At 40.7% G+C, this 14,937-nt stretch overlaps 1 non-coding gene across 1 annotated transcript; it reads right to left on the bottom strand.

Annotated features, from left to right (window-relative positions):
- Nucleotides 1-784: 784 nt before the first annotated feature.
- LOC148567323 (small nucleolar RNA R71) lies at nt 785-891 on the bottom strand. The gene has a single exon (XR_015882911.1). It is a non-coding gene; the product is annotated as a small nucleolar RNA R71 (small nucleolar RNA).
- Between the last annotated feature and the right edge of the window lie 14,046 nt (nt 892-14,937).

The raw sequence follows: 14,937 nt of genomic DNA, 5'->3' as shown, positions 1-14,937 counted from the left end.
TTTTTCAAAAACCATTTTCAAAAATCACTAACTCTTTTTCAAAAATAGTTTTTGAAAATTCTCTCTCTCTCTCATCTCCTTCTTCTTATTTATTCATCTACTAACATCTCTCCCTCACCCACCAAAAATCCGAACCCTCTCTCTCTTTCTGAGTTCAGATTTTTCTCTTCTTCTTTTCTACTAACAATAAGGGACCTCTTTACTGTGACATAGAGGATTCCTCTTCTTTTCTTTTTCTCTCCTCTTTCTTATGAGCAGGGATAGAGAAAAAGGCATTCTTGTTGAAGTTGATCCAGAACCTGAAAGGACTCTGAAGAGGAAATTAAGAGAAGCTAAATTACAACAATCCAGAGACAACTTGATTGAAAATTTTGAACAAGTAAAGGAGATGGCAGCCGAACCCAACAACAATGCAAGGAGAATGCTTGGTGACTTTACTGCACCAAATTCCAATTTACATGGAAGAAGCATCTCCATTCCTGCCATTCGAGCAAACAACTTTGAGCTGAAACCTCAATTAGTTTCTCTGATGCAGCAGAACTGCAAGTTTCATGGACTTCCATCTGAAGATCCTTTTCAGTTCTTAACTGAATTCTTGCAAATATGTGATACTGTAAAGACTAATGGAGTAGATCCTGAAGTCTACAGGCTCATGCTTTTCCCTTTTGCTGTAAGAGACAGAGCTAGACTCTGGTTGGATTCTCCACCTAAGGATAGCCTGAACTCATGGGATAAGTTGGTCAAGGCTTTCTTAGCAAAGTTCTTTCCTCCTCAAAAGCTTAGTAAGATTAGAGTGGACATTCAGACCTTCAGACAGAAAGAAGGTGAATCCCTCTATGAAGCTTGGGAGAGATACAAAGGACTGACCAAAAAGTGTCCTTCTGACATGCTTTCAGAATGGACCATCCTGGATATATTCTATGATGGTTTATCTGAGCTATCAAAGATGTCATTGGATACCTCTGCAGGTGGATCTATTCACCTAAAGAAAATGCCTGCAGAAGCTCAAGAACTCATTGACATGGTTGCTCATAACCAGTTCATGTACACTTCTGAGAGGAATCCTGTGAGTAATGGGACGCCTATGAAGAAGGGAGTTCTTGAGGTTGATACTCTGAATGCCATATTGGCTCAGAACAAAGTATTGACTCAGCAAGTCAATATGATTTCTCAGAGTCTGAATGGAATGCAAGCTGCATCCAACAGTACTCAAGAGGCTTCTTATGAAGAAGAAGCTTATGATCCTGAGAACCCTGCAATAGCAGAGGTGAATTACTTAGGTGAACCTTATGGAAACACCTATAACTCATCATGGAGAAATCATCCAAATTTCTCATGGAAGGATCAAAAGCCTTAACAAGGCTTTAATAATGGTGGAAGAAACAGGTTTAACAATAATAAACCTTTTCCATCATCCACTCAGCAACAGACAGAGAACTCTGAACAAAATACTTCTAATTTAGTAAACTTAGTCTCTGATCTATCTAAGGCCACTGTAAGTTTCATGAATGAAACAAGATCTTCCATTAGAAATCTGGAAGCACAAGTGGGCCAGCTGAGTAAAAGGATCACTGAAATCCCTCCTAGTACTCTCCCAAGCAATACAGAAGAGAATCCAAAAGGAGAGTGCAAGGCCATTGACATAAGCACCATGGCCGAACCCAAAGAAGGAGAGGAGGACGTGAATCCCAAGGAGGAAGACCTCCTGGGACGTCTAGTGATCAATAAGGAGCTTCCCTCTGAGGAACCAAAGGACTCTGAGGCTCATCTAGAGACCATAGAGATTCCATTGAACCTCCTTATGCCCTTCATGAGCTCTGATGAGTATTCCTCTTCTGAAGAGAATGAGGATGTTACTGAAGAGCAAACTGCCAAGTTTCTTGGTGCAATCATGAAGCTAAATGCCAAATTATTTGGCATTGATACTTGGGAAGTTGAACCTCCCTTGTTCATCAATGAACTAAGTGATCTGGATCAACTGACATTACCTCAGAAGAGACAGGATCCTGGAAAGTTCATAATACCTTGTACCATAGGCACCATGATCTTTAAGGCTCTGTGTGACCTTGGTTCAGGGATAAACCTCATGCCCCTCTCTGTAATAGAGAAACTAGGAATCTATGGGGTGCAAACTGCTAGAATCTCATTAGAGATGGCAGATAATTCAAGAAAACAGGCTTATGGACAAGTATAGGACGTGTTAGTAAAGGTTGAAGGCCTTTACATCCCTGCTGATTTCATAGTCCTGGATACTAGAAAGGAAGAGGATGAATCCATCATCCTAGGAAGACCTTTCCTAGCCACAGCAAGAGCTGTGATTGATGTGGACAGAGGAGAATTAATCCTTCAATTGAATGAGGACAACCTTGTGTTTACAACTCAAGGATCTCTCTCTGCATCCATGGAGAGGAAGCAGAAAAAGCTTCTCTCAAAGCAGAGTCAAACAAAGCCCCCACAGTCAAACTCTAAGTTTGGTGTTGGGAGGCCACAACCAAACTCTAAGTTTGGTGTTGAACTCCCATATCCAAACTCTAAGTTTGGTGTTGGAGAGTCTCAACAAAGCTCTGAACATCTGTGAGGCTCCATGAGAGCCCACTGTCAAGCTATTGACATTAAAGAAGCGCTTGTTGGGAGGCAACCCAATTTTTATTTATCTAACTATATTTTTCTTAGTTATATGTCTTTATAGGTTCATGATCATGTGGAGTCACAAAATAAAAATAAAAATTGAAAACGGAGTCAAAAACAGTGGAAGAAAAAAATCACACCCTGGAGGAGTATCTGCCTGGCGTTCAACGCCAGAACAGAGCATGGTTCTGGCGCTGAACGCCCAAAATGGGCAGCATCCTGGTGCTGAACGCCCAGAACAAGCATGGTTCTGGCGTTCAACGCCAGAAATGGCTAGTAAATGGACGTTGAACGCCCAAAATGGGCACCAACCTGGCGCTGAACGCCCAGAGGTGTGTGCAAGGGCATTTTACATGCCTAATGGGTGCAGGGATGTAAATCCTTGACACCTCCAGATCTGTGGACACCACAGGATCACCTCAAGATCTGTGGACACCACAAGATCATCTCAGGATCTGTGAATCCCACAGGATCCCCACCCACCTCACCCTCTCTCTCTCCATTCATGACCATCCCTTCTGTTTTCCATTCACCACTCACATCCATACATACATCCCTCCATCTCCTCCATATCTTCTTCTTCTTCTATTCTTTCTTCTTTTGCTCGAGAACGAGCAACATTCTAAGTTTGGTGTGGTAAAAGCATAGCTTTTTTTTGGTTTTCCATAACCATTAATGGCACCTAAGGCCAGAGAAACCTCAAAGAGGAAAGGGAAGGCAAGTGCTTTCACCTCTGAGCCATGGGAGATGGAAAGATTCATCTCACAAGCCCATCACTAAGAAAAGGATGGAGCAAACAAGAGAGCCCACTCATGGAGCTCAAGAAACATATGAGGAAGCTCACCATCAAGAGATCCCTAAGATGCCTCAAGGGATGCACTTCCCTCCACAAAAATTTCTAGGGAGCAAATCAACACCTCCCTAGGAGAATTAAGTTCCAACATGGGACAATTAAGGGTGGAACATCAAGAGCACTCCATCATCCTTCATGAAATTAGAGAAGATCAAAAAGCAATGAAGGAGGAGCAACAAAGACAAGGAAGAGACATAGAAGAGCTCAAGGACATCATTGGTTCCTCAAGAAGGAAACGCCACCATCACTAAGGTGGATTCATTCCTTGTTCTTACTTTCTCTGTTTTTCGTTTTCTATGTTATGTGCTTATCTATGTTTGTGTCTTCATTACATGATCATTAGTAGTTAGTAACTTTGTCTTAAAGTTATGAATGTCCTATGAATCCATCACCTCTCTTAAATGAAAAATGTTTTAATTCAAAAGAACAAGAAGTACATGAGTTTCGAATTTATCCTTGAACTTAGTTTAATTATATTGATGTGGTGACAATGCTTCTTGTTTTCTGAATGAATGCTTGAACAGTGCATATGTCTTTTGAAGTTGTTGTTTAAGAATGTTAAATATGTTGGCTCTTGAAAGAATGATGACTAGGAGACATGTTATTTGATAATCTGAAAAATCATAAAAATGATTCTTGAAGCAAGAAAAAGTAGCAAAGAACAAAGCTTGCAGAAAAAAAAAATAGGCGAAAAAAAATAGAAAGAAAAAGAAAAAAGCAAGCAGAAAAAGCCACTAACCCTTAAAACCAAAAGGCAAGGGCGAATAAAAAGGATCCCAAGGCTTTGAGCATCAGTGGATAGGAGGACCTAAAGGAATAAAATCCTAGTCTAAGCGGCTAAACCAAGCTGTCCTTAACCATGTGCTTGTGGCGTGTAGGTGTCAAGTGAAAACTTGAGACTGAGCGGTTAAAGTCAAGGTCCAAAGCAAAAGAAGAGTGTGCTTAAGAACCCTGGACACCTCTAATTGGGGACTTTAGCAAAGCTGAGTCACAATCTGAAAAGGTTCACCCAATTATGTGTCTGTGGCATTTATGTATCCGGTGGTAATACTGGAAAACAAAGTGCTTAGGGCCACGGCCAAGACTCATAAAATAGCTGTGTTCAAGAATCATCATACTGAACTAGGAGAATCAATAACACTATCTAAACTCTGAGTTCCTATAGATGCCAATCATTCTGAACCTCAATGGATAAAGTGAGATGCCAAAACTATTCAAGAGGCAAAAAGCTATAAGTCCTGCTCATATGATTGAAGCTATGTTTCATTGATAGTTTGGAATTTATAGTATATTCTCTTCTTTTTATCCTATTTGATTTTCAGTTGCTTGGGGACAAGCAACAATTTAAGTTTGGTGTTGTGATGAGCGGATAATTTATACACTTTTTGGCATTGTTTTTAGTATGTTTTTAATAGGATCTAGTTACTTTTAGGGATGTTTTCATTAGTTTTTATGTTAAATTCACATTTCTGGACTTTACTATGAGTTTGTGTGTTTTTCTGTGATTTCAGGTATTTTCTGGCTGAAATTGAGGGACTTGAGCAGAAATCAGATTCAGAGGTTAAAGAAGGACTGCTGATGCTGTTGGATTCTGACCTCCATGCACTCAAAGTAGATTTTCTGCAGCTACAGAACTCGAAATGGCGCGCTTCCAATTGCGTTGGAAAGTAGACGATGTAAACTGGCATTCAACGCCAGCTTTCTGCCCAAAACTGGCGTCCAGCGCCAGAAAAGGTGCCATAACCAGAGTTGAACGCCCAAACTGGCACAAAAGCTGGCGTTCAACTCCAAGAAGGACCTCTACACATGCAACACTCAAGCTCAGCCCAAGCACACACCAAGTGGGCCCCGGAAGTGGATTTATGCATCAATTACTTACTTCTGTAAACCCTAGTAGCTAGTTTATTATAAATAGAACTTCTTATCATTGTATTCAGAGTCTTGGTTACTCCGGTTCCCCTCTGGGGCCGAGACCAATGAACTCCATTATCACTTATGTATTTTCAACGGTAGAGTTTCTACACTCCATAGATTAAGGTGTGGAGCTCTGCTGTTCCTCAAAGATTAATGCAAAGTACTACTATTTTCTATTCAATTCATCTTATTTCGCTTCTAAGATATTCATTCGCACTTCAACCTGAATGTGATGAACGTGACAATCATCATCATTCCCTATGAACGCGTGCCTGACAACCACTTCCGTTCTACTTTCGACTGAATGAGTATCTCTTAGATCTCTTAATCAGAATCTTCGTGGCGTAAGCTAGAATGATGGCGGCATTCAAGAGAATCCGGAAAGTCTAAACCTTGTATGTGGTATTCCGAGTAGGATTCAATTATTGAATGACTGTGACGAGCTTCAAACTCGCGAGTGCTGGGCGTTAGTGACAGACGCAAAAGGAGGGTGAATCCTATTCCAGCATGATCGAGAACCGACAGATGAATAGCCGTGCCGTGACAGGGTGCGTTGATCATTTTCACTGAGAGGAGGGGATGTAGCCACTGACAACGGTGATGCCCTTGCATAAAGCCAGCCATGGAAAGGAGTAATACTGATTGGGTGAAGATAGCAGGAAAGCAGAGGTTCAGAGGAATAAACGCATCTCTATACACTTATCTGAAATTCTCACCAGTGATTTACATAAGTATCTCTATCCCTCTTTTATTAATTATTTTCGAAAACTCCATAACCATTTGATATCCGCCTGACTGAGATTTACAAGGTGACCATAGCTTGCTTCATACCGACAATCTCCGTGGGATTCGACCCTTACTCACGTAAGGTATTACTTGGACGACCCAGTGCACTTGCTGGTTAGTTATGCGAAGTTGTGAAGATATGTTTAGACCATGGTTCTGTGCATCCGTTTTTTGGTGCCATTGCCAGGGAATCAATTTTGAACAACAATTCACAACCTGAGTAGCAATTTCGCATACCAAGTTCCAACTTTGCAAAGCAGTGCATCCCCTATAGCATCCTCAGTAATCATAATCTCTCTACCCCTTAAGTGCACTGAATCCAAGTTCGCTCGGAAGAAGCTACAGTAAAACTCCTTAACCCATGAGATGTTAATCCTTCCTAAGTCCCTATCAACGAAATCCAATCCCAGCTCCGAGATGCGGGTGTTTATGGCACGCCTCACTTTATTGGGAAGGTTCAGTTTCTTCTCAATGTTCAGATTTTTCTTTTTATAACTAGAGAAGTGTAGCTCGCAATAGAGGTTTAGGAATTTGGTTGAATCAGTGGATGGGAGTAGCTGATTTTCTTTGTCTTCTTCATTTAGCATATTCTTGGCATAGTTAGCATATGGTGAGGGGGTAGAGGTCTTAGAGCGCTTCCTCTTTTTGGACGTGGTGGCTATAGCTTTTCCTTTATCCGACGTCCTGAAAAACAGAGATGATACAATATAAGCAGATAGCCGAATAGACATAAAGCACTCAAAGCAAAGCATACTCATGAAGTGAATAAAGAAAGGAGATTTCTTGGAATGTAAGCAAACATAATTTAGACTTCAAACCAAAGTGCAAACCAAGAATTCAAACCACATTTGCACATTACTCGTTTACTAAGCCTAGGAAACACTATATCCAAAATAATGATCAAAAGAGTTAAGTTAAAAACCAAAAGAAGTTAGTTGGTTAAACAGGTTAAAGTTAGAAATTAGTTTGAGAATCAGTGATATGGTGATTACTAGCTCAATTCGAAAGGAATGCACAAAATAGGGATATAAGCACGTTCACAATCATGAAATGCAACAAGTCATTGATGATGAAATATGTTATGGCTAGAAAGAAACTAATATGGTACAAATCATCAATCAATGCAATGATCACTAGAGTCAAATAAATTTGTGTTGGTGAAGTCAAATCATTAAAGAAAGAATCAATCAAGAAGTATCCAACATTAAATTCAATAATACATAAAAGTTACAAGTTGAGAAAAGAGTGAGAAACCTTACGGTCTTTGTGGCTTAATGTCAATCATGAATGAACATGTGAATCAAATTAGCCTCACAGATTAAAAATTTCAACTTGTATGTTTATGCCAAAGAGGCCTGATATTTTAAGGAAATCATAAGTGATGGTCAATTAGAAAATTCATTCAAACTATTCAATGCCTATATGCGAATCATCATGCATAACAAGCAAAGAGTACAAGCAAGACCAAAACTTGTCCCTGAAGATTTTCCAAAACCATTTAGGTAACAAAGTGCTGCTTGAACAGAAATCATCAACTAGAAGTTGCTACACCCATCAAACAAGGTCAATTCAAGTACTATGGTTAAGAAAAATCCGGCAGCATTTCAGCAGCAAATTAGCTATTTTCCAAATCCAAACAGTCAAATTAGATTCCATATGAGTTCATCAACAATTAGAAACACAAAATCATATATATGAATTCATATGGATGTAACAAACAGCCAATAGTTCAGCAGCAAAGCAAATCAAACAGCACAAAGAACAGCAGCAGTTGCTTCAATCAGCATTCCCTTTACCAATCAATCACAAGTAAGCAGCATCAACAAATTAAATGAACACAGAGTAATGCAACAAAACAGAGCAATTTCACATAGCAGCAGAAATTCAAACAAGCCTAAATCCACTACTCAGCCCAGATTCGCTAACCACCTAAATCAAACTAAACTAACAAACTAAGCTAATCTTACTAAACTAACGTAATTAACAATAAGCAGTAAAAAGGAGGTAGAACAGGGGAGGGTATGGAACCTGGAATACAGAAACTGAATGGGGCAAATGAAGGGAAGGTGAAGTGGAGTTATAGTTTGACGTCACCGTGGAGCTCACGCCAGCGACAATGGGGGTCGCGGCGGTGCTTGGGGTGGCACTAAGGCTGGCTATGAGGGAGGGCAGAGACAAAGAGGGTCGGCGGCGATGATGGTTGTGGGCCGCTCACCGGAGGGTAACCGGTGGTTGCTTGCTCAGAGTTGAGAGGTTGAAGATAGAGGGAAATAGAATGTTGGAGATGAAAGGGATGAATGGGGGTTGCGCGAATGCGCTAGGGCTTCGCGTCCCTGGGGTAAGTAAAAATTCGAATCCACGCGTGCACGCACCATGCGCGTCCGCGTGGGAGGAGGTAATTAAGGATTGGCGCGGAAGCGCCATACGCGCCTACGCATAAATGGGGAAATTAGGGATCGGCGCGGACGTGTACGGTGCGCATCCGCGTGGATGTGCTGGGCCAAAGGCACAAAAGAGGCCCAGAGTTGGCACAACTCTCGTGTCCTTTGTCTTGGGTGATGCTTAAACGCATCGACGCGCGCGCGCATTGTACGCGTTCGCATGGATGGGTTGAGCTTATGGAATGGGCGCGGAGGCGCGAAGTACGCCAACGCGTAAGCGAAGAAACAGGGAGTGGCTGCAGACGCGTACAGCGTGCGTCCGCGTGGGTTGAGACACAGAGTTGGTCCAAAAGTGGCACAACTCTCGGGTCCTTGGCCCAAATAGTTGAAATGAGCAGCCTACGCGCGCGCACGCTTTGCGCTTGCGTGTGGCTTGGTGTTTTTTTTTTTTTTAAGAAACATCAAAAGACCTCATAACTTTCCATCATTCTCTAGAACTCTAGAACTAGCTAAGATGCAAGATTAAGCACATTTTGAAACATAGGGGATTTTTCAAACAACTTGAGAAAACTTGCAATTCAAACAAAAACTCAAATTCAAAGAATTATCCCTAATTAAAGCATAGGACGTATAGATACATTAGCAATCAAAGCAAATACACTACAAAGTAAAGAAACTCTATACAATGGAACTCAATTCATTCATTCATTATATCTACAAGAGAATGGAAAGAGTTTACCATGGTGGGGTGTCTCCCACCAAGCACTTTTAGTTTAAGTCCTTAAGTTGGACATTGGGAGGCTTCTTGTCAAGGTGGCTTATGCTTGTATCCATCCTTGAACCTCCAAGAGTGCTTGTCCTTCAATCGGTTGTTAGAAGTTCCAACCTTCTTCATTAAGCTTTGGTGAGGTCCTCTCCAAGACGTGAGCTCCCAAAATTGACTATCATAGGATAATCCAGGATCCCATATCTTGTCCTCGCACCCATCTTCTAGTTGATTGCCTTTACTTTGTCTGGGCGACGAGAAAGCAGAATTCTCATGGAAGCACCAAACTACTCTCCTAGACCCATTTAATTGAGCATTACACCAATCCATGCTCTTCAATTTCGAGCTTCCCACCATAATGAGCCTAGACTTAGAACGCCAACCACTAAACATCCTCCTCTTTCGCTTAATTCCACAAAGCGTCCTAAGTTGTCCATCCGTTTCAAGCAAACCATACTCGAGTGGGATAATAAAGCTGAGAGTTAGAAGTTTTACCCACTCAAGCGGAGGATTCGATGACGAACTAGGTGGAGGGGTTCCCAAAGATCTTCATAAAGCATGCTCTACTCCCGTCCATCCTCTTCTAGAGGTTTCCACTACTTGGCAAGGTTTTTCAAGTTCCTCCCCATGCCAAGCTTCCTCAAGTTCACATTATTCTTCACCAATTTCTTCTATTTCTTCCCCATCACTCTCATCATAGATAGGAGGTATAGTGAAATCTACCTCATCATCAAGTCTAGGCAATTTGGGGAAGGACTCTTCAAACTCGAAAGGATCATATGTTGATTCGGAATCATCATAGATAGGAGCGCTTGTTGCTTGGAATGCTTCTCCCAGTTCTTCACCCTCAGTAGGTCTTGGAGGTTTCATGTCTTCCTCAACCTTGCTTTCTAATCCACTGGGGGAAGGTTCAACAAGATGGTCAAGGGGATTGATCAACATGGGCAAAAAATCACTAGTGATGGAATCCACTTCTTGATCAATTTCCTTCAACTCTCTATTTACTTTTGCAACATTACTCATCTCTTCAATATCCCCTCCAAACTTCTTGGAAGAGGGTTCTTCAATTCGAGATTCCTTTATGTGCTCAACGGATCCTAAAGATCCATCCACTACTTCCTTTTGTTCGCTAATCTCTATCTTCTCCTCTTGTTGCCCTTCTTGCTTCAATTCCCCTTCCTCACCATGGAGCTTCAAGTTCATATCCTTACTAAGCTCCTTAATTGTTTCTCTACATTCAACAATGGGAGTACTTAGGGTGCATAAACTTAGGTGGGAGGTTAGGTGATTCACGGCTTCTACCATGCTAGCTATCTTTGCTCTTAGCTCCTTAAACTTAGTTTCATCCTCCTCTTGTCGCCTCAAGATGCGAGATTCAAGGTCTCTCAGTTCTAATATAAAGGCTTCGTTGGGAGGTGGTGGTGGGAGAAAGAATTCATCGGTTAAGGGAAGATTGTTGTAATTGGAAGGTGGTTCATATTGGTGGAGTTCTTGAGGTGGTGTATGTGGAATTTGTGGTTCTCGGGAGTATTGGTATTGAGATAGTGGTTGTTCTGTATGTGATTCGGATAGTGGTTGATATGGTGTGTATGAGTTATGGTCATGTAGAATTGAATGGTGATGTGAAGCTTGTGAGCATGGTGTGTGGTTATATTGAGGAATGGGGTTCCATGCATATGATGATTGTGGTTAACAACCACAATAAGGGTCATCACACACATTGGATTGATATACGTTAGGATCAGGATTGTACCCATGGGAGTTCGTAGGAGGTTGTTGCCATGAAGGTTGTTCATAAGCTTGGGGTTCCTCCCATCCTTAATTTCCAAATCCTTGATGCATATCCTCATTGGAGCTTCCATTTCCTACAACATAGTTTGAACTACACTCATAGCCAAAAGGATGAGAATTCATAGTAAAAGAGAAAATAAAAACAGAGAGCAATAAGAAACAAAGAAGATAAAATCCGAACTAGTAAAAACTAGCAAACAACCCAAAATTCAAGCTATTCACAATATATACAATAGCCAATAACATAGCACCATTATTTCCCCGACAACGGCACCATTAATTTGATGGTGTGCAGGATTTACACCGGTTCGGAATTCCACAATATAATCCCCTTGTCAGTATAATCCAAACCAATAGTTAATCCTCAAATTAAATTAAATTTTTAGGTTGTCACAAAGAACAATCCCCAATTAAGAAATAACCGGAGTATTTGGACTCCGGGTCGTCTCCCTAGAAAACAATGAAGTGCATGCGTATTGGCTATGATGGGGTAAAAGGAGGGTTTTGTTTATGAGATGGAAAGAAAGTAAACTGAGTGAGTAAGTAAAGAAAGCAAAATAAAGAACTCTTGGCTAAGACTTGGGTACTTGAGATCACCATCCTAGTCAACAAACCAATTATTGACAATTATGAGAGGCCAACCTATTAAGTCTACTTCTCGAAGCCTTAAGTACGTAACATTTACTCCTAGACTTGAAGTATGTCAAATAGGCTTGATCATATCCACCCTTAAGTCCTAACCTACACACTAATTGATTTAGTAGTGGGTTAGCGTCAATGGGCTTCAAATTGATCACCAAGGGTTCTCAAATCACCAAATCCATTATGTCCAAAGACTCAAGAGCACTCAAGTCCCTTGGCGTAGGCCAAGAGTTGATAAAACTACTCAAAAACTAAAGAGAGTATTTCATCAAACACTTAGAATGCAATAAAGTCAACATCATAAATTGCAAGAATACTAAAATCTACCACTATTAATTGCAAGAAAAGTGAGGTCACAACTCAATTCATCAATTAAAGAAACATCAACATCAAAATTGCATTAAATGTAAACAAATCCAACATGAGTCATCATCACAAAAGAGAGCAAAATGGGGAATTAACATAAAAACTAAGAGAATCAAGATGTAGAAATGAGAAATTATCAAAGAAACAAGATGAGATCAAGTAATTAAACATGAAATTAAGATAATCTAACCTAATCCTAACCTAATTCTAGAGAGAAGAGGGAGCTTCTCTCTCTAGAAAACTAATTAAAGGCTCATGTTGGCTATACTAATTTCTCCCCCCTTTGCTTGGACTTCAATTCTACATGAAATACACTCAAAAACAAGTTGGATTTGGGTCTGGGCAGCTCAAAAATCGCCCCCAGCGTTTTGCCTTCAAGTGGGCCACGTGAGAGTATCGTCGCGGGCACGCCATGTTCGCGCGCGCGTCGATTGGCAACTTCTAAGCCCGCGCGGACGCGGCATGTACGCGTGCGCGTCTATTGGCGAAACCACTTTTGTGCATACGCGCCTGGTGCGCGTGCGCGTCCTTTGGTGCATTCCCAATCTTTGTTTCTTCATGCATTCTCCCTTTTTGTATGCTTTTCTCCTCATTTCTTCCATCCAATACTTGCCTTATGAATCCTGAAATCACTCATCAAACACATCAAGGCATCGAATGGAATTAAAGTTAATTAAAATCACCAATTTAGAGCCTAAAAAGCATGTTTTTACACTTAAGCAAAATTCAAGGGAGAATTACAAAACCATGCTATTTCATTGAATAAATGTGAGAAAAGGTGATAAAATCCCCCAAAATAAGCACAAGATAAATCACGAAATCGGGGTTTATCATTCCCGTGCCAGAACCCTAGGCCGCACTTCCCGTTCTGAAGAGCAGCCACCAGCAGCAGCGGACCTCTGTGCCGCTGCACCCCTCTTTGCCTCGCCCCTCCCATCCTTCCTCCTTTCCTCTTCCCTCTGTATCACAGGTTCCATTTCTTCCCCTGTAACCTCCCCTTTGTTGTTTCTGTTTCATTTTACTTCTTTAAATGCATTATGAATTCTATTCTAGAAACTAGGTGGCATTAGGTTAGATGATTTCTATTTCCGATTGAATATTGTTGAGACTGGCTAATTATTTGGATTTTGCTGGGACTGAACCCTGTTGTGTGTGAAGTGTGAATGTTACTGAACTGTGACTGCTGCCATGTATATTGAACTATGTTTGTTTCTCATTATCTTTGCTCATATTATGCTTGTTGAAATGCCTGAATGGGATTTTTGAATCAATTTCTGTGTCTGATCAGCACAGGTTTTGAAATTTGTTCCAATTCTGCATTATTAATTTCTGATTATGCAATTTTTCTATTATTGAGGATGCTGCCTGAGATTGATTAGTTTATGCACTCTGAGTTTAAGCTCGAACACCGATTTGAAATTGAAATTTTCAACTATATTTCTTCTGTTTGGTGTTCATTTTCCCTTTGCATATTACACCTCACTTGATGCATTGCTGGCTGGGCACTTAGTTGCCAATTTTTGCTGACACATCATACTGCATTTCAAAAATTCTCCGCTTGTTTGGAATACCAAGCTGAAATTCATTCTATTTGATGCAATTGTAAGTGCATAGCATGCTGACTTTCTGCATCATGAACTGACTGCCATGCCTTTTTACTTTAACACCAAACTAGCTTGAACTTATACATCTTGAAATCTGTTTGGTGCCTTTTGTAGCAGTACATACAATGTTTGTTTGGAGAATTGACTAACTGCTTACTCATGTATTCTTGAACATAAATGAACATGTATAATTACTTGTCCTTTGCGAATATTTTTGAGCAATGAAACCTGATTTCAATTGACATTGCTTTTGGGAACAAGAATTGGCTACGTGACCATTCTACTACTCTATTCCATGAATAAGCAGGTGCTTTAAATTGTCAAGATGATTATTGCCTTGTCTGCATAAGTTTTGATAACACTTTAAATTCATATGCAACAGGGCAATAATCGATTTCTTCCAATACAATTCACTTACATAAAACACCTAAGTCCTATATATGCATTAATTGTTGTTCACTCATTCATTTGTTACTTAGGTTGCTTGATTATGGGAAAATGCATTTCTTTTGAACATTTCACTGCTTTATACATGTTTTCCCTTGAGTTGAGCGGTTGTTTACCTTATTTGCTCTTACTTGAATTGCTTGATTATATCCTTCTCCTTCCTATGCCTTTTATCTGTTCTCCTGAGTTGTATTCTGTTTTTGTCTTTTTCAGGATGGCCCGAAAAGGAAAGGAGAAAGCCAATCCTTTGGCTCATCCTCCTCCTGTGCCCCCGAGCAACTAACCGGACACATCCATAAATGCTGAAGCCCAAGAACAGTACAAAAAACTACAAAAATGAGCCTTTCACTACAAGAGAAAGCTTAACCTGCCTGAGAAATATGGGGACCAAGTTATAAACAGATTAAATTTTTATCATTGGGAATTCATAAAATTCGATCCGGTAGAAGTAAATGAACACCAGGTCAAGGAATTTTACTCAAATTTTCTAAAGAGGGATGCCCCAACTGTTTTTCTGAGAGGTGTCACCTTGGACACCTTTGATACTGCTTTAGAGGCCCTCTTGGATATTCCGCATATTCCTCCGACTCGCGACGCTTACACTCAAATAATGAAGGACGTGACAACGAGCAAGATTTCTTTGGATGTGGTCCTGGAAAAGATTGGCCTGCTAGAGGCCAAATGGGAGTACAACAAGGAAGAGCAGGCAGTCTCGTTGAGCATTGCATGCACTGACCTAAACCCTGAGGCAAGGATCTG

The sequence above is a fragment of the Arachis ipaensis genome, chromosome B4, assembly GCF_059453495.1.
Source record: "Arachis ipaensis isolate K30076 ecotype BB chromosome B4, ASM5945349v1, whole genome shotgun sequence".
Taxonomy (NCBI): Eukaryota; Viridiplantae; Streptophyta; class Magnoliopsida; order Fabales; family Fabaceae; genus Arachis; species Arachis ipaensis.
Note: the sequence above shows the minus strand (reverse complement) of the source record. Positions and strands in the feature narration are given on the sequence as shown.